General features: G+C 40.9%; 1 protein-coding gene and 1 long non-coding RNA gene across 2 annotated transcripts in view; one reads left to right on the top strand and one right to left on the bottom strand.

Annotated features, from left to right (window-relative positions):
* The window catches only part of BCL2 (BCL2 apoptosis regulator), a 97,228-nt gene that overhangs the window by 13,088 nt on the left and 65,533 nt on the right, over nucleotides 1-18,607 (bottom strand). The window lies entirely within an intron of this gene.
* On the top strand, nucleotides 6,306-13,848 carry LOC139670840 (uncharacterized). The gene is made up of 3 exons (XR_011697584.1): nucleotides 6,306-6,369; nucleotides 6,841-6,897; nucleotides 13,604-13,848. It is a non-coding gene; the product is annotated as an uncharacterized lncRNA (long non-coding RNA).

Below are 18,607 nucleotides of genomic sequence, written 5' to 3'. Positions count from 1 at the left end.
TCTAGTGTAACTCTACGTTAAGTCTACATAGTGGGGGAGGGAATCACGCCAAAATAGTTATCTTTGTAGGCTAGGGATGTGATTTTTTCCCCATGAGATAGTTATGCTGGCCAGACTTTTTCATGTAGACCCCAGGAACTTTTATTTGCAAAATAAGACTGTAATTTATTTTAACCAGATGTTCGGCACTGATCTGTGTCTGTGCATTCACAGCACACTCCAAGTAGTTTTTACTGTGAAAGACATATACCTTGGACACTGGTAAGATTTTAAAAACATAATGCAGAAACTTTAGGGCTGTGGTGGGCTTGTCTTTCCTTTTGGTGGTAATGGGTAGTTCCCAATGAAGTTAGATGGTGTTCTGGGCATTGAATTTTGCTCCTATCAATCAGATCCCCTACAGGTCCTGAAATGCAGAAGTCTCAACTCTCCCAGGTATCAGAAATTCACATCAATTGCTGGAGCAAGTAATGCAGTTCCTTACAACCTAATGGTTGCTGGGAGCATAGGGAGAGAGTTGAAATAACGTAGGATCTCTCTTTTCTCAGCAAAAAGCAGGAGGTACAAGTGCCAGTCCTCTGAATAAACAGATCCCTCTTTGTTTTTTTTGTGCCTAGTGTTCTTGAGAGGAGGCAGGGGCTGGTTCTGCCACAGGACAGTGATCCTCAGAGTGGTCACGTAGCTGTCACTGGAGCCTGATGTACCTATCACTATCAACAAGTTACACATACACATCCTTGGGAACAGCTGAAATACAGCTTAGCCTGCATTCCTATGGCCAGTCATTCAAAACAGAAACTAAAGGATTTGGCTAACTGCTGCTTTTTTTTTTTTATAAGCCTGCATGTCCTTACAGATCATTCACAAAGGGCTGCACATTTACATTTCCTGTTGACATCCTTCAAAAGGGAGAATGCCAATGGAAATTGGATCTTTTAATCAACAATTTCTGTGGACAGCAAGTTAGATGAAAATTCATGAAGGATTTATATCTATCATTGTGACCTTGAACTAAAAGCACAAGGAAGGGGAAGGCTATTAACTTAAGCAGGAAAGATTGGTAATTACTTCATGGGTTGGTGTTTCCAAGTGAGTAGAAATTTCACACAAAATTTCAATGGAAAGAATAAAAAACAAGATCAGGCCTGTCAGCCATGAGGAAAAAAAAGCATTACCTATGAAATCATTCTTGAAAGCTTCCCCACTTTATAAAATAAATAAGACTTCACAGATCAGAAACTGCAGATTAGAATTTACGTAAGGTCCTTCGTAAACATCACCATTTAATTTTTTAGTACTTCTAAGTGCAGGTGGATGCACACAGCAGAGTGCAGTTCTACAGAGAGGAAGAGAAAGCTGACCTTGCACTGGTCAAGCCACGTCAGGGTCAGGTATAGGGATGCAAGCACTGTAGGTGTATTAGAATCATACTCCAGGTAGGCTTTCTACTCCTGCTGTGAAAACTAGTGAAACCACTGTTTAGAGGCTGCTCCAGAATCCCTGTGCAGTGCTGCTCTGCCGTGTAGATGTGCCCTGAGGCACTACCAGAGAAAAAATGACAGATCCTGCTCCTGCCGCGCACATAGAGCTCTACGGCACTGCCTTCCCAGTATGGCATGTGAGCTGTGACTCTTGTGCCAGCAGCTACTGCTGAAAGGCTGGTCCCTCTCGCCCAGTCACTTCAAAGTAGCCTCAAGTATTTCATTAACGCATTAATCTGCAATTAAAGAGCTGCCCTTGCTTAAGAGCCAGAGGAAGTGATTACAAGAACTGAGGAATTCACATGTGGTAGAAGCAGAGGCACTAGATCTGGAAGTTGGTACAGCAACCATCTAGAGGATGACCACATGTAACTCCTGTGTGCAACCACCTCTTTGAGTGCTGACCTGTGCACATCTTGATGCTCTTTTCCTTGGAGTTCTGCCATTACTGTCAAAGGGCTTCTTCTCCCCTAGATCTTTCATCACTGCTATTTGCTGTTTGTACCCCTAAGTGGGAAGGCACAAGGAGGGTTTCCATCAGCTTTGCACCAATAGGGGCTTCCTGCCACAGTGGAACCCTCATCTGGCAATTTATGGCTAGAATCTAATGTGTAAGTTACATAAACCCACCCAAGCGCTGCCTTCAGAACCTCCTATAATTAACTGTTGCTGCTATAAGTTTAGACAAACCCAGGAAATCACATGCAAAATTCTGTCTGATTTGCTATCTAATCTTCTTCTATCTAGGTTCATATACCACACACATTGCTGTGGTATCTGAGCATCTTGGTGCTTGGATGCAACTCAGTCAAACTCTTTTCAAGTTAGCAGCCTGAGCTGCAGTCCTGACACTTGTATATGCAGCCAAGTCTTTTGCTATGAGCAAACTGTGAAGAAGCTTCTTCATAGATTTCCTGAACGTACCAGCTTGTCCTGTCTTCCTTTTCCAGATAATGTAAGGTTGGGAAATTTGCCAAGCATCACACTAAACTGAGAGTGACATTCAAATTGCAGTGAGTACATGAGCCAAGGGAACCCAGCCTGCCAGAGTGTTACTGTAGCATTCTCAAGAAGTTCTCAGCACTAAGACTTCATTTTGTTGTGTGCCTGTCTGTCTTGTTTAGGAGATGCTCCACTGGAGACCAGAAAGGCATTGCATCCTCAATAATATATACAAGTGCCTCAGCCAGCAACAAACCATTTGTTAGCTTCAAACTTTTGAGTAGGTTTTGTTTCTTTTTCTTTTAAGATTGGAGGTGTTTGATCCTGCGGTTACTGTCACTTGAAACAGAACTTCTGCTTTCAAGAAGATTTTAGATATACCCTTTTCTGATGGCCGTACAATCGAAGTGAGAACACAGACAGGGACCAGCAATCAGAAAGGTGATGAAAAGAAGCTGTATTATTTCTGGATGAGAAATACTAGATATGGGTTTGATTGATTTAAGAACAAGTAAGGGAAAAGTTAAGAGCTTATCTACACTTGTAACAGTAAAGAAGCAATACTTCCCCCAGGAGGAACCATTTATACTGATATCAAAGTGTATTCTGACTCATTAACTGAAATACGTTGTGCTGGTGGAAGACAGTTATATCAGCAAGATTTTGTCTACAGAAGGGTTTGCACCGGTGTAATTTATACCCATAAAATAGGCAGATGCATAACAAACACAGGTGTACAGTAGAGTGCAAACCAGGCATGAAGCATGGGGGAAAATCTGCAGACCAATGTTTTGGGCTATTTTACAAATATGGGTTGTAAAAGTTCCTGTACGTCTATAGTGAGAACAGTTAAAATACAAAGACTCTCAACAATCTAGAGCAATGCAAGCATCAAGAAACTCAAAGAAAACTAAAGCACCTTCCTTTCATTACCACAGCTTTAGCCATAGAGTTGAGGGGGAAGGAAAGAAGCTGAACTGAGCTGGTAATCACAGTATTAAGTTGATTTGACTATTAAAAAACTTTAATTTCAATGTTCCCCGTGGGGTTTCTGGTATTTATGTCTTTATTTACTTCTTGAGCCTATTTAATACTTTGACCTGAAGGAAGAAGAATTTGTACAAGCAAAAGGATTAAAGGTTCAAATTAGTTAAAGCTGAAGCAAATCTATTGATTCATTAAATGCCAGTGTTCTCAATGTCACCAGCAATACATCATATATTAAACTGTTAATATGCTTGAAGATAAAAGACATTTTAAATACAAGTTACAGATGGCTTTTTATTGGAAAAAAATACACTGCTGCTTTGCATCCCTTTTTCCTAATGTTTTCCATCCCATCCAAATGGCCTTCCTATGTATGTAACAACCCTGTGAGGGTCAGTGGGTCTCTTGTCATGCATACCTGACCTAGTACGTTGGTTTCAGTCGAATTTTGTTGTCTGTATGAATTCCCAAATTGTACCTCTTAACTTGCAATCCCTTCATTCATTGGGATTTTTGTACATGCTTTGTTCATGTACTCACTTTCCTTCTGGGGCATGTTTCTTCAGCTTTCTTATGAGTTTCCCTCTTCCTATGGCTGTGTAACCTTCCTTCCTTCATTACTTCTGTTTTCACTGTTCATCTTCAGGCATTCAGAACTGCCTTGCAGTTTCCACACAGCATTTGTCCATACACAAGTTATGCCTTTATAGTACGTTGCTTACTCCTGTCCACGGCGCTGTTAGTGGAGACAAATGCATGGTTGTCATCATGCCAGCTAATCATGCTTGAGCTGTGGTCCCAGCAGGTTTTAACTGCAGCTGGCTGCCACAACGCTGAGAGAAGCCTAGGTGGATGTCATTGCCAAGTCACCGCAGGCATTGTGCCAAAGGGACTCTTCAAGGTTGTGCTGTGACACAGTGGTGGCTTGCAGTGAAGACTGGCCCTGCCTAGTACTTAGTGACAGTCCAATATGCACTCTGTGTCTCGAATAAACCTAAGCTGAGGGGGTGTTCCTCTACAAGTAAGCAGGGTTGGGTAGAAATGTTTGAAACAAGGCTTAGTACAAACATCAGTTGTGTCTGTTTTGCTGTGAAGTCAACACAAACCATGCTCAGGAAGCAGGGATACCTGTGCACTGTCCAGCTGTACCATGTACACTGAGCCCCGCTCAGTGTAACGTGCAGAAGGCACAGCATGCCTGTATGTTTTATCAAGAAGCTGGTAGCTGCTCAGCCATATGAGAAGCTCTCTGAAGGCTTTCACACTCCCAGGAGGAGGAGCAGCTCATAAAGCTGTGTTTATTACTTCACCTGTGGCTAGTCGTTAAGGATAGACTGAAGAGGAGGAAAATGAAGTTGCTCTTTGTTGAACTTTTTAGATATTAAAATACATACTTATGTCACAGTTTTTTAAGAAAATAGAAGAGCATCGCCTTGAAGAGACGAAAGTTTGATCCCTGAACACAGGAGCTGCTGTATAGAATTAGCCTTCTGGTCCACCTAAACGTTAGTACTTAGTGAGTCAGCTACAATCAGTTTGTGATTAATACCCAAGTTAGACTAGTTTCTTCCCTCTGTCTGTCACTTTTCCAAGATACTGTTGTATCATGTGTTAAGAAAATTGCTCTTCTAATTTGTGTGCCCTCTGATCTGGCCAAGTTTAGGGGAGTAGTCCAAGTCTCTATTACCACAATTTTGTTAACAATTTTTTTGAGTTCAACAATGCTCACTCTGTTTCCTTTTCTTAACCTGGATATTGGCAACAAAGACCTGCTAATGTCTTTACTTTCCCAAAGTTGTTAAAATGCTTTGGAATTTCTAGTTTAGCATTTATTTATTTCTCTTCAAAGATTCAGCTGCATTCCCACTTAAAGTTCACTAAATAATGTTCATGTTATCCTTCTGTACAGCATTATTTTCTCTGTGGCTCAGCCTTTCTTTCCTGAACAGTTTGTAGGTAGATAATTATGTTGTTTCACTGTATTTCCCTACCATCTATTGCTATTGAAATCATCCTTCACAGCAAAATACTCTGATTGTTCTTTTGCTTTTAAGGTTGTTACATTTGTCTAAATAGTTATGTTTATTCAACTCCTTCTTCTGATACCTTCCTAGTTTTACTGAATTCTCTTTTATGCATTTACCAAAATTACAACTCTCTGATGGTCATAATTGGCATTGTGTTCCCTGAATTCACAAGATTCTGCCATATATACAGATGTCTTTAATAGACATATCTGACTAATATGTTCCCCAGATCCTTGTAACTTCTGGATTATTTGCAGGATCTACTTCTGTTCTGGTCCTCTCCAGTTTCTAGGCTCCCCTTTCCTCGGGAGGTTACCATACTCTATCTAACAAAGTTAAAAGCCTTCTTACACAGAATGTCTGTTCTGACCACACTGAAAACTGGCTTAGATCTCGCTGCCTCATCAGATTTGCATATGAAACTGGGAACAGCTGAGTCAAAGTCATTTGCCCTGTCTTGGACCCAGAGTTTTCTATCCAGCCAAACGATGTTCCTTCCCAGTCTCTCTTTCTTACTGGTATGCAAAGCTCATCCAGTGTTTCTTGACATCCATGGTTTTGGCTGAAATTAAGAAACTTGCTGAGCTCGTGTTCCACTGACCATGTTGCTCGGAACAACTGGGGGTGTTTGTCTTGCCAGTCTCATTCTGAACTAGTGGCAAAAGGCATCTTTGGTTGCAAAGAATTGCACTGCCTGCCAGAAAAGAGTGATCTGACCCTCCACTCTGAGCCAAGCTCCTATTTCCTCAGGAGACTGGTTTCATAAAATAAAATAAAGCATTGGCCAGGCTCATGCCTGAGAGTCACCCTTCCCCTCCCAGACCAGCTTTCAGCTTCCAAGCTTCCTCAGTTTGTCACAGCCATTTGTGGGACTTCAGAACATTTGAAAGTAAAAAAGCAGAACCTGTGTCATCAAGGGTCCTTAACAGAAGGTAAGGTATTTTAGCCAGTTCCATAGTCAAAATAGGAGTTACTGTCTTTTTTATCTACTTGCTTAAGGGTTAATAAAATGTTGTGTTTTTGACTGGGCAAATCACTGTCAGTACTATATTGCCCAAGGGAGCTCTTCCTCATTGTCTCTGTAATGTATCCCATTTGCCTAAGTCTTCAAAAAAATATGCTTTCAGGTTAGATTCCTAAACACAGGAGTAGACATCTAACTGAGTAGGTGGGGACCTCCTGCCTTGGTTGTCTCAAGTTAGGAAGGTGCCAAGTGTTAAAAGTCTTGGGTTGAGAAATACATTAAAAAGCTACAGTTTGAATAGGGACTGATCCCATTTCTAAAATTTTAATATTATGCATTAATAATCATTGCATTGATAAAAATTTAATTAAAGTTGCTTGAATTTAAGAAACCTTTTCTGCAAATTGCGTTTGAATTTTCTGTACTATTTATTTGACAGGGATCAGAGTAAGAACAGAGAAAACTTTTCAACAGAAAGGGTGCTGGAACAAGTCATGTGAGTATATAACAACTAATTGAACAAGGAGTGAATGAGTGACAGGGAGAGAGAATGCATGGGTGGAGATTCAGTGCTCCCAGTCCTCACCATGCAAGAAATAGAGGGCTTTCAATTACATGAGGAAAGGCAGGAAACTGAACACTGGTAAGAGGACATACTTTTGCATGCCATCCCCAATTAGACCATTTTATTATTTAAAGTATTTAAATTAGATAATTGCTACAGGATGCCTAGAAGTGGGTTTAGCGAGCTTCAAAGAATAATTAAATATTTCAACAGTAAACAAAAGCCATTAACAATTAGTCCAAAAAATAGTAATAATAGTAGTAATAATAATGGTGGCAATAATAATAGTAATAACAATAATAACAGTAATAATAATGATAATAATGGAAGGCTTTTGTTTGAAGGATTAAATCAATCTCTGATTTTTGGGATTAGTGTGAGATCTTCAAAGGGACTATGCAGGAGAGGGGAAAGGATGGGAGATGAGATTATCCTAAATCCACTTCTTGTGGCATTTCTTTGCCTTTGTGTGAAGCAGGTGGTGCTCAGCACAGCCCAGCCACAGACACAGCCTGTACTGGATGTGCCGAGACTTGGATAAAGAAGCGCAATTTTTAATAACTGTGTATGAGCTGAGCAGGGGAGTTTTCTGTCCTTCAGTGTTTATAAAGATTTCCTTCTAAACTTTTTCATGTTCATCTAACAGAAAGACTTTGACTGAGGCAAAACCATGGATTCCTAAAATAAGATTCATATAGAAATTTAAAAAATGAACAACATAGTACCTTTAACTTAAGAAAAAAAATACAGTGTGTTTTTTTATCTGGAAAACTAATGGGACTATTTAGTATTCAAAAAAAGAAAAATATCTAAGTTAAATGGTAGTCATAATAAAAGGTTAAGTAAAGAAGTTGAAGACGGATTTTTAAAATTGGTAAGTTCTTTCATCTTACAAGGCATATTTCCATAAAACATTTAATGAAAACTAAAAAGTAAAGAACAAAAATTAGGTTTTATGTATATGCTTTATGCAAATGGAAGGAATAGTAATTAAACATATGACAGCAGAAAAAGGGAACAGGCTGTATCCAAAAAAAAAAAAGCCGTGTTCCTTACTTAACTGAAAATAAAGCTGAACCACCTGCTAACAGTACCAAATTTAACCACGTCCCAGGATATAAAATGCTACCTTCACTCCTCTGTCCAGCACAGACACCGGTTAATGTAGGTACAGAAAAATCAAAGGTGAGCAATTCAGATCTATATAAGACCCTGTGAGACTGAAAGCAGCTAAGAATAATCAAGGCCACAGCTGCTGTTGTCTGGTGAAGAAGAGATCACTCCCTAGGAGTTCTTAGCGACTCCCCAGAAGTTTCTCATGAATAACTCCTCAGGTTTCTCACAGCACACCGGAGATTTTCCTGAAAACAGTCAGGATGAGTTCACCAAAACACTGGACTTGTGACATATGCATTATAACCAATGGGGATTTGCAATTAGATGGCGTGAGGTTCAATTTAGCCAACTGAACGTAGCCTTAACCCTATATGAAGCATGTGCAGTGTGTAATAAATGGCATTCGCTTGACCACACTGGTCTGTGCGTGGTGTCCTTTTTCCTCCATGTTATTTATTGTTTACTTTAGGTTAAGTCATGGGGTTTTAATTGAGTTAGTCACAGTGGGGGAAGCAGGTTCTTCCAGGGTGCTCCGAGGACCATCCCTGCATTCCTGCCCTGGTTGAGGCTGGAGTGAATGTTGGAAGAGGCCACAGAGGTATGGCTGGTGGTGCTGGGCCAGGTGAAGCTTCCCCATGCCTCAGATGGGAAACTGGATCCTGTGGCTGGAGCCGGGGGCAGAGGGGCAGCCCGAGTATAGGTGTTTTTGTAGAAGGCCACCCACAGGAGCTGGGACCAGACTGTCCCTTTGCACGTGGCGGTGCTATAGAAGACAGCAAAGCCATGTCAGTCTGCAAGTCTCTATCAGTCTTTGCTTCTTCTCTAGTCTCCCCAGAGGACTCCTTGGTTTATTTTTATTTTTCAGCCTTCCTTGAATCTCTTTCATTTCCTCCCCTCTTTAATTATGCAGCACTACATTATATAATTTTAGATAGAACTACGTGAGCATTTTTAATTACATTAATTGATTCACAGGAGAGAATACAGCTTATACACCTGTAGTGTGCCACGGGGTAACACCCTGTCTTTCTCATGGTCAGCCGTGATTCCCAAACTCCCCTCCCTCCCACCCAAGTACTTTCACTCACCTCTTTTCAGACCACTAAGCAACCACTGTCAATCACCCTTCACGCCCCATCCCACCACTTTCGCTCTCAGTCATTTGCCCACTGCCTGTTACTCTGTCAGGACTTACCTCATCAAACCATTACAGCACCCACCCCCCTCTTACTCACCTCCTGAACCCTTTCATGCGGGCAGATAGTCAACAGTAGCTCAGCTAGAGCTCTCGGTACTGTGGTAAATGCAGAAAATTCAAAGAGAGAGAAAGAGAGAGAGAGTGAGAGAGCCACCAAGGGGACAGCCAAGTGATACGGGCACTAGGTGGGAAATTCCTCAGATGGAAGTTTCAGAAGGTATGAATGTCTCAGAGGAGTTGGGGAGTTCAGGAAACTCATCCTCTTGTAGCGTTTCTGCAATGCAACAACTACACCCAGAGGCAGGTCCCCTTACGTTCCATAAATAAAATGATTGAGGAAGAGAGAAGCTCTTTCAGCTGATTCAGAGAAGTAGCTACCTAATGTGGCTATCCCCACATGTCCCTCTGAAAAAAACTCTCCCCCTCTGTTGAGCATATGGGGAAAGTCCTTGTCTACCTACTTGAATCAGAATCCCTCATTTAATTTCTGTATCTGAGTGCATCATCTGTGGATGGTGGTAACAGAGTACTTGTCTGGGGCACGTGGAGGAGTGTTCCTGGAAGGTGAGTGCTACACACCCACAGTGGGAAATAACAAGTGGCTCTGCACGTGCACCGAGCTGGGAAGTCCCCACAAAGAGGTTGTCCATGCCTGCAGAGATCAAGCACAGATGCTCTTCTCTCTGTTTCTTTTGTAAAAAGGTTCATGGTATTTCCCTTTGGGAATTGTGTACCATGGCAAGTCAATTTTTAGCTGTGTTTATCTTAAGTAGTTTCATATTCCTGCCTTAGTTTGTGCTGTAGTTTGAAAAAAAAGCCATTTGCTAATTTCCTCAGTTTTTTTCGTGGAAAATGATAATGAGAAGAAATTTCTCAACAACTCTTCAACATTACTTATCTTTTCTTTCAGCCTACCATGGAATGAAGTATCATTTTGAGCTAAGGGAGGCACTATTTGACAGAACAATAGATACGTCTCCATGCCTGTCAAGTTGAACAGTAGCTGTAAAGTCCTATATTCAGATTTTACAGAATTCAAAGATACCTTTTCTCTATAAATAAATCTAAGGGGTAAATATTGGAGATAGATGTATATGCATATGTATATTACATATATGTGTATATATGCAACAACACATGTGTATTATGTATAATGCTGAATGATCAGAATAACTTAGCAAAAAATCAAGACCCATGTAAACAGATTAGATTTAGTATTCTGTTACCATTTTCCCAACTCATGACCATCCTCTAAAACAGTCTGGTTCCTTAGCAGAGTCCATCACTGAGTAGTTACAGATGCAATGTACCCATCTTAGACATTACAAAGGCTGAGTAGGAGAGTCTGCATTTCCTGTTAGCTTCAGTTTCATCCACAGCCTTAAGGTCAGCAGAAGCAGTTCCCATGTTTTCATCTAACTTTGATCAGGTCCTCGATATCCTGAACTGAATCCTCCCATAGTTCAAAGAAAGAACCTCCCGACTGTGAAAAAGACCCCCAGAGTTCAGCTTGTTGTGTTACCAGGGGTATGAGGGGTATCAGCTCAGAGACCAGGCAGACCCTGGAAGAGCACAGTCTGGCCTGTGTGCTGAGGGTTTCAATTACAAGGTTCATTTAAACCAGAAATCCTGCTGCTGCAGAAGGCCACAGATGTTTCGTTACTCTTCCTTGGTTCTTCCTATCTTGACAGACATCACAGAGACACCATGCATAATAAGGGTTTATTCGAGCTTTCCGCTTGGGACTGTGACCTGACCCCAGATCACTGAAGAGCCGATCTCATCCCAGCTAGCAGATGCCTCTGTGAGATCTTGGAGTTCTTGTCCTTCATAAATACTTCTTAGTCCCATCTATTGCCAATTAAATCTCCCTATTGTAATGCAAAGAATGATAGCAGCATTTTCTATGTCCACACACTGCCTGAACTGATAAAATGCTCAGTATATATTAAGAATATAAGCGCGCTCAGTCCATTCACAACACGCAATAAGTGCACAATTCAATTAACTAATGCAATTCATATTTCATTAGGACAGAAGCTGTTTGTGACCTTAAACGGACAACAATTTCATGACGGCATTGCAGAATTTTAATTAGATAGGAAAATAACAAAGACAAATGAAAACAGAGGGAAAACGCGCTGCCTGGCAGAATTGTTCCAAAGAACTTAAAAACAAAACATGCAGTTGTTCTGGGAAGTTCTTCTCCTTGTTCCCCCTTACTAATTATCCAGAGAACAAAACATTATTGCCTTTCTTTGCCTCTAATAAACCATTTGTAGAGAAGGCTATCTCAGCATTGGTGGTATGAACCTGGTATGGTACTGAAAGGTGCAGGGGAGAGAAGTCTGAGAGCCTGGTTTAGTTTTTGTTTATGGGTACCTAAGTGAAGAGCAGCTCCTCTAAAAGGAATCACTTTTATATCACTTTTTCAAAGGCACAAATATTGGGCCCTAAAATAACTTGTGAAGGAAAGTGGCAAACCAACCAACAACAGGCATGATTAATAAAGTTGTTACTAATATTAGGACAAAATAACACACAAAATCACAGTACATAAAAGACTGTGGTTAAAGCAGAGAATGATGCCAATGTTAAGCTGTGATTGCTGTAATATTTCTTTCTGAGATACTCTTAAAAAAATGAGATTAACAAGGTTAGTTATTACAGTCCTGTAGCAATTTCATCCTTAATCCAAAGTATTACCATGTATGCTGACCCCTATGTGAGAAAAATGGCTGCCGATAGTCTGTAATTCAGTTTCATTATTTTACTACATATTGCCAAAATTAATCTTGTCTTACAAAAACATAAAAGGATAACATCCTTCAGATTTTAGATAGTACATTTAAAGAGATGTTAGAGGATGAAACTACCAGATCAGAGTTCACGGTCTGCAGAGCAGGCTCCCTCTCCCTGCTCCTTCCCAGAGTACGACTTATGTTTTGAAGATAAAATCAGTAAATAAATTTTGCATTAAAGGCAAGATGCTGTATAGGAAGCAGTTGGATGTGTAGCAAGATGTGTCTGTTTAATCAGGGCATTTGTTGATCTGGGTCAGTAACAGGATGGTTATTTGTCCCTGGCCAGTGGGTGGCAATGGCAGCAAATGACTTACAGGAGACAAGGATTGATTTTGATAAACATGTCCAGATGGGTATGATTTAAATCAGTAAATATATTGCTTTGTATAAAGAGATGCTTTGAAATTCATTTTAAACCAATGTTTGCATCTACAAGTCACTAGATCCTACCTATGCACTCTTAAAATAATATTTGAACCAAGAGAATAATCAATAAAGAGGGAAAATAGCTTTGCCTTCTCTGATCGTAACAACTCTGATGTTTTTCTTTTTCATGATATATTAGATCAAAGCTCTGTTGTCTGTATATGAATATTATTTAGTAGTGCTTTTCTCAAACTTACTGTGATCTGAAGCTAATTTTACTGGAACAGATGAAGTTAATTTATTGTCAGTCTTGCTAAATAAGTTTTTAATGCAATGAAAGTATCATAACAGTACAGCTGCTAAATGAGAGAGACCATAAAAAGGGAGTTTCCAGAACTCACTGATATTAGTTGCTCACCCATACATTCCCTTCCTCTCAAGTTTCAAGATGAGATTATTATAAAAAACAGGCTGATTTGTTAAAAAAAAAAAAAGAAAAAGAAAAAAAAAGAAAGAAACTGTCTGAACAAATCTGCAAATAAACCAGCTTGGGGGAATTCCCATGTCTATGTCTGACCTCCACGATCAAAATAAGGCATCCTCAACTCGCTAGAAGATTCTGTTATTTTTTAGTACTTAACTCTTGCCCTGATGGGGTATCTGACCCTTGCGGCTGATGCCTTAAGAAAGCTGTGCTTTAAGTGTGGTTGGTCCAGCCTGTGGCAGAGCCCTGGCAGGCCAGAGGGGTGATTGTGCTGGTATGAGCAGTGCTGTGGGAATGGGGGTGGTGGTCATGGCTGGTCACAGCGGCAGCGTCTCCCTGGTTCCCGAGCACTGCGCCGAGTCCCCACACCATGGAGAAGCAGGGCCCAGGCTATTAACCTGTAATGAGTACAGCCAATTGTTCAGCCAAATTGCTTTGTACGGCTTCCTTTTGATTTTTTTCCTGTTAAGTTTTTGGCTTGGCTGATGGAGGACAGAGAGGAAATCCATCCCAGCAAAACTGTCTCTCTTGGATTTGCAGGGGCCTTGTTCCAGTCTGCTTGCTGGCCTTGGGCTGACTCTGTGCTGTGATTGTTTCAATTATCTTTTTTAGCCTTTATTACACTTAAATTTACAAATTTGATGCCAGATTTTTTTCTTTCTCTTACAGTACTGCAAAACTGGAATCACCCCACAGCTGTGTTGGGATCTGCTCTGGTCGCCAGAGATGTCACTGACTGGTTTTAGACAGGAGGAAGCTGAGGCTAAAGATCAGAGAATATTTCTTGCCCTACATTGTTCTTGAGGACTATTTCTGGCACACAGGAAGGTCTCACAAAATCACCATCAAGCTTATTTTAGCTAATTCCATACATGACTTGAAGTACTCCAGAGGTGTGTGTCAAGCCTCAGAGAATTCAGGGCAAATTTCACTCCCTGGTTAGACATAAAAATAAATGTATGACACTCTTGGGGCTGCCTGGAAGTGCTTTCTTATAAACTGTGGGGTAAACAGCCTTCAAACGATACATGAGCCTATTAACAGGAGTGGGTCCAAATATTGTATTCTAAAATGAACACTTTGATAATCATAACAATGTGGTTTGAAAACCATCACTTTAAAAGGTCAGCTATACCACCCTCTGACTGCACATTGAAAGCATAGCGGATATATTGAGTCATACATATTGTTCATTGTCATTTGCATTTGGTGAAATCCCTGCATTTTACCCAATTTAGTAAGCAAGCACCACCTCGGAGTCCCTTGGCAATACCTCTAAATGCAGTTACTGTTTGTTGGGCTAAAACAACATCTTGTCCCATCCCGCACCAGTAAATCACTCTTCAGTCTTTTGATCAATGTTTGCCTTTTCAATACTGTGAGTCATTTTGAATTAATGGAAAGAGAGGGAGTGACACACAAGAGCAATGTGGGTATTTTGAGCTGCACTTCTGGGATACTTTTGTGCACGTTGTTCTGAACAGAATGACAGCAACTAGTGCATCGGAAGATCTAACTTCGTATCTGTGAGGATAAAATTCACTTTAATTCTACAAAGGCATCCAGCATCACTGTCATGTCATGAGAATGCATCCCACCCCATTTTTTCAAATTGTCCTCAGGATCTGACCTTATGTCCTTTTCCTTAATTTTTTGAACATCCCCTATCACTGGTAGGGACTGTTTGACTTCCCAATAGTCATGACAGTGATGTTCCAATCACAATACGGCGGAAGATGTCCTCACCCTTCCGGGGGCTACACCTGAAGAGTAAGCAAATTTTGTGGGTGTTTAAGCCTTTTTAAATTTTCTACGAGCAATGTAAAAATGACTCATTTGTGCTTTGGCTGGAATATGTAGTTGGTAAACACTCATGAAGGAGCAATCACATTTCTAAATTTGTAAACATAAACAGTCCATACTGCAGTAACTCTTTGGTCTTGTAACTGATGGGAGTGTTTTGCGGGACGGGCAAGGGCTCAGCCCCAGCAGCAGGGCAGGTTTAGTAGCTACAACCACCTGCAGCTGGTCAGGGAACCAAGAACTGTTCAGCAACAAGGAGACCAAGAGGAGGTGGAGGAAAGGAACAAAGGCATCTTTCCATTACAGCGCTGATAAAGGCTTTAAAACATTTTCTAATCAATAAATAACTAACTAAAATCTCCCTCACAGAGATGCACCAATATGCAAAGCAACAAGGAGCCCAATCCAAAGATCTCTGAAGGCAAAGGAAGATTCCAGTCATGGTTGTTCTGGATGGAGCTCTGAAGGGAGGACAGTCAAAATACATGCCACTGCCACGCAGAGACTACTTTAAAACTAGTCAGGTTGCTGGCTGAAGAAGTTTTTAGACTGACTGTGTAAAAAGTATATATATACCGGAAAGAAGTCACCTCAAAGTGCATTTATAAAACCTAACACTTTAACAGTGCCTTCAAAGTCATAATGTTCTTAGCAAGGATTTTTGCTAGAATTCAATGAATACTCTCCATCCAAAAAGGTATGCAAGTCATATGCCTTTCCTTGTCCCTGTAATGGTTTGACCCATGGCTTCCTCAGTAACCATTGTATCTAAAGAAATTACAAGTATTCCACACGTGTCTTCCATGTAGCAGTGGGGGAGTGGTTTTGTTGCTGTCTCCCTTCCTGGGCTGAAGAGCTTGTGGGAAGTAGTTGGAGCCTGGTCCCTCCAGTCCCTTCCTTACCTCCGAGAAGGAAGGGAGGCCAGTCCAAGGTTAGCAACAGCTAGGCCAAACCTGCAACATTCTCTGATATGGACAAAGACCCACGCTCAGAGGGTTTCATTGGGATCACTAACCCAAACTGTACAAGCAATTCAGATGGAAAATCTGGAACCCACTGCCTTGCTGTCTCTCTACATCAGCCACCAGAAGGAGCACACAGGAGTCCTACTGGTGCAAAATGCTGAGTTTAATTTGTGCATCTTCGCATTTTCCTTTTCTTGTTGGACTGTGCTGCCTTGGCCAGCTCTCTGGCCTCCACAGTTATTTCCCTGGTGACTTCCCAGTCCCCACTGAGGATGCCTCTCACACAGCTCCACATTGCTCCCCTGCTGCTGGGCCACAAAAAGTTTCTTTGAGATTCAGCACATCCCTCCAGTGATGCCTGTTCAGAGTTACCCGCTGATGAGTAATAGTGTGTAAAAGTCAATTACATTCATATTCATAGTGCCTGCTACTTAAAATGTTAATGATGAGGAAACTTGCCCTACAGGAATGAGGATGGGGGCAAACTTTTATTAGCCCCACATGGGCTTTTATCTGTTTTAAATGTTACATTGTCCCAGGGAAAGAAGTGCCATTGTTAACAGCATTGGAGGAAGTCAGCTGCACTCAATTTAAAATTAAAAGGGCAAGAAAAAATAAATAAAAAGAAAAAAAAAAGGGTCTGCCTGATGCACTGTAGTATGGCAGGCTATGGTAACTTGCCCCAGAAACTTTTTATTGAATCCAGCCTTTCAGTGCAAAAGAATTCATTAACCACTTCATGATGTAAAGTCTGCTAAAGATATTAAACTCCCTGGCCAGCGCAAGGCTGTTCCTATACACTGTGAGCATTGCCTTCACTGATCTGTATTGAGTCCAAGGTCACATCTATGAGTCAGTGTTATCCAACATGAGCACAAATGATGTCCATGGTTCCAACTCAGGATTGCTCCTCATCTCTGCCCACTGTAGCACTGCTGAAGTCAGATCTGGCAGAGTTCAGGTCAGGAAAAGGCATAGGCTGGAAGCTTTAAGTGCAAAGTTGGTGTTTAAATCAGCTGGTTTTTGGGCTCCTGTGGGCTGAGCTTCCTCCCCTCTCTGCACAAGGGATACCCTTCTCCTACCTTCCCCAGAACATTGCCTGTGCAACACACACAGAGCAGGGATGGCACAGAAATCACTGTGCCAACCACCGGCCCAGTGTTGTGTGGCTGGGTACACCTACCCTTGGGCAGTGCAGGACCTACTCTAATAAAGTTATGCCAGTGTTAAAAACAGCAGAACCCTATGTTTTCTGCATGCAAAATAATGCTACATGTATGTAATCTCTGTTACTGGGGGAACGCCACCTTTGAAACTGTTCTTTTACAGGGCTTAAAAAGGCCGGGGCAAGAGAAGACAGCTCGACTCTGGGAACTGCTAGAATCCTCACATCAATTTCAGATTTCCATTCACTATTATCCAGTTTGCATTTCACTGACACATGTGGTGCTGAAAGAGATGCACTAGTGGATGTTTGTTATATTTATTGGCCAGGTGGCCCTAACTGCCCAAATTACACTCACTGCCTTCCATTCATCACACCGCCTTAATGAACAGAGAGGCTGGTGGATGTCAAACAACCAGCCAGAAGAAACAAAAGAGAAGCCAGGCCCAGTGCCACCTGGATTGAACCAACCTTACACATGGCTGTATCCATTCAGCTTCCCTGCAATCCCCGTGTGAATGAAGCACAGCCACTGCAGAGCAAACAGATAAGAGTCTGGAGGAAGTGATCAATATATTTAGATAAGGTGAAACAAGAATACGTAGCAACCTGCCCCTTTTCCATGCTTGGATAAAGAGGAGAGGAAAATAAAAATCCCTGTATTGGCTGCTTCAGGCTGAATTATTCTTTGACACTATGGCTATCAACACCACCGTAACCATGAGTTAACCTAAGTTCAGGATAACACAGTGGCTTTATTAAGAAACTCAGGCACAGAAATACAGTTGGAAAGTCCTAGTTCTCCCCAGCAAATTAATCTTTTGAACTCAGCTCAGCCACCTGCACCTTCACATTTGCTGGTTTTACAGACAAGATGTTGGAAGTTTAAAAATAATTCAAAATATGTTAGTCATGCTTGAAATGGTCAAATGAAGATTAGAGAAAAGCTCCAAAACACCCCCCCAACAGCTTAACAGAATGTGAAGTGACATTAAAGGGTATGTAAATATTTATCTGTAATTTTATAGCAGTATGCTATATACTGTACTTTTTTTGGTCACACACTGATTCCAGTGCTCATTAATTGGAATTTCTTCAACTCTGAAAAGAACCTTTATGGGTCTGAGAAAAATAAAACTAGGACAGCACTGAATACGAATTAGCTTTTGAGACAAGAGTCATTTACGTGACCAAGACTGTACTCAATTGCCTTTGCTGTTTTCTTGCAGAGAAGCAGCTGAGCAGTTTTAAATAATGGAAGAAAAGAGTCTGTTTATAGAACAAACTGAAAATGAGACTCTACCTGCAGAGGCTGAGCACACAGCCAAAGTCTTCCTCTGGCTTCACTTTAGTTTGAATTTATTACAAAGCTAAAGAAGGTATAGTTCATATTTTTCATCTCTAAACTATACATGTATAAATATATATGTAGACACACACAGGACAGAAAGAGCAAGTCTGTCTGCATGAAATCCCCTCTATCTTTAGCTGAAAATTTTTCTGCTGTGTCAAATTCAGAATACATTGCAAAACCAAAATCTAGAGAAGAGTATTTTGAGACGTGTTTAGTTTTCAGGGGAATTTTTTCCTAATAAATAAAATTAAGACTGTGAGCTTAGGTGTGTCTTGTGTAAGACTCTCTTACTCTTCTTTGACTATATGTTTGGCATAGGAAATTCACCAATTACAGAGTACTGATAATCAAATTTTACTTATCAGATTGCTTATTGGAAAAAACCC

The sequence above is a fragment of the Pithys albifrons genome, chromosome 4 (assembly GCF_047495875.1).
Source record: "Pithys albifrons albifrons isolate INPA30051 chromosome 4, PitAlb_v1, whole genome shotgun sequence".
Classification (NCBI taxonomy): Eukaryota; Metazoa; Chordata; class Aves; order Passeriformes; family Thamnophilidae; genus Pithys; species Pithys albifrons.
The sequence above is the reverse complement of the archived record's forward strand: the minus strand, read 5'-3'. Positions and strand labels throughout refer to the sequence as shown.